Consider the following 1814-nt stretch of genomic DNA (forward strand, 5'->3'; position numbering starts at 1 on the left):
GCGGTCCATCCTGGGTATTGACTCTGGACGAGCGGTCCATCCTGGGTCCTGACTCTGGCTGAGCGGTCTATCCTGGGTATTGACTCTGGACGAGCGATCCATCCTGGGTATTGACTCTGGACGAGCGGTCCATCCTGGGTATTGACTCCGGACGAGCGGTCCATCCTGGGTCCTGACTCTGGATGAGCGGTCCATCCTGGGTATTGACTCTGGGCGAGCGGTCCATCCTGGGTATTGACTCTGGATGAGCGGTCCATCCTGGGTATTAACTCCGGACGAGCGGTCCATCCTGGGTCCTGACACAGGATGAGCGGTCCATCCTGGGTATTGACTCTGGACGAGCGGTCCATCCTGGGTATTAACTCCGGACGAGCGGTCCATCCTGGGTATTGACTCCGGACGAGCGGTCCATCCTGGGTCCTGACACAGGATGAGCGGTCCATCCTGGGTATTGACTCCGGACGAGCGGTCCATCCTGGGTCCTGACTCTGGACGAGCGGTCCATCCTGGGTATTAACTCCGGACGAGCGGTCCATCCTGGGTATTGACTCCGGACGAGCGGTCCATCCTGGGTCCTGACACAGGATGAGCGGTCCATCCTGGGTATTGACTCTGGGCGAGCGGTCCATCCTGGGTCCCGACTCTGGACGAGCTGTCCATCCTGGGTCCTGACTCCGGCTGAGCGGTCCATCCTGGGTCCCAACTCTAGACAGCCAGTACTTCACCCTACCCCCCACCCCCCGCCACCCCTCCACAAGAGAGAGGGGGACAGAGGAAAAAAAGACCAGAAACGGCAGATCATATATATATACCATTACAGTTTTCAGTCGATCTAAAGTGTGATTTCAACATCAATGTGCAGTTTGTGGAATTGTCCAGTTAGGGCACCTAAAGTCCAGTTAAAACAATAAATCATCCAAGTTGGACCATTCCAGTAACACACATCACATTGTCTGGACTTCCCCGTTCAAGCATTCAAAGGGATGAAATTGCAGCACACGCTTGCTTAATTGGCATAACTATCTTCTGTCCAATTACACACTTTGTCACTCAGCTGTTGAGTGAGGGCGGAATTCCCCGTCTTTCTCTTAGCTTAGCGTTCCCAACGACCGTCTTGTGCAAATGTGTCAGCTTTATTTCTCAGTAATTCATCCGCAATGTGCATTAAATTATATTTTGAATGGATGACAAATAGATTATGCTAATTAAGGATCAAGAAAAAGTGTTGAAAAAAAATGTTTGGTCTTGATTTTAAACGGGGAACATTTAGAGCACATTTTAATTGTGTAGTCTTCAGCATTTAGATCATGGGTGTCAAACTCTGGCCCGCCGTGTAATTTGACTCGGCCCTTGAGGCAATATCAAATTAACATTAGAGCTGGCCTGCTGCTGTAACACCGCATTCACCGCTAATACTCTTACTTGCCAACCCTCCCGATTTTCCCAGGAGACTCCCGACGTTCAGTGTCCCTCCCGAATTTCATCCCGGGCAACAATAATGGGGGTGGGCCTTAAAGGCACTGCCTTTGGCGTTCTCTACAACCTGTCGCCACGTCCGCTTTTCTTCCACACAAACAGTCACATAATATATGCGGCTTATACACACACACAAGTGAATGCAACGCATACTTGGTCAACAGCCATACAGGTCACACTGAGGGTGGCCGTATAAACAACTTTAACACTGTTACAAATATGCGCCACACTGTGAACCCACACCAAACAAGAATTACACATTTTGGGAGAACACTGCACCGTAACAGAACATAAACACAACAGAACAAATACCCACAATCCCTTGCAGCACTGACTCT

The sequence above is a fragment of the Nerophis ophidion genome, linkage group LG14 (assembly GCF_033978795.1).
Source record: "Nerophis ophidion isolate RoL-2023_Sa linkage group LG14, RoL_Noph_v1.0, whole genome shotgun sequence".
NCBI lineage: Eukaryota > Metazoa > Chordata > Actinopteri > Syngnathiformes > Syngnathidae > Nerophis > Nerophis ophidion.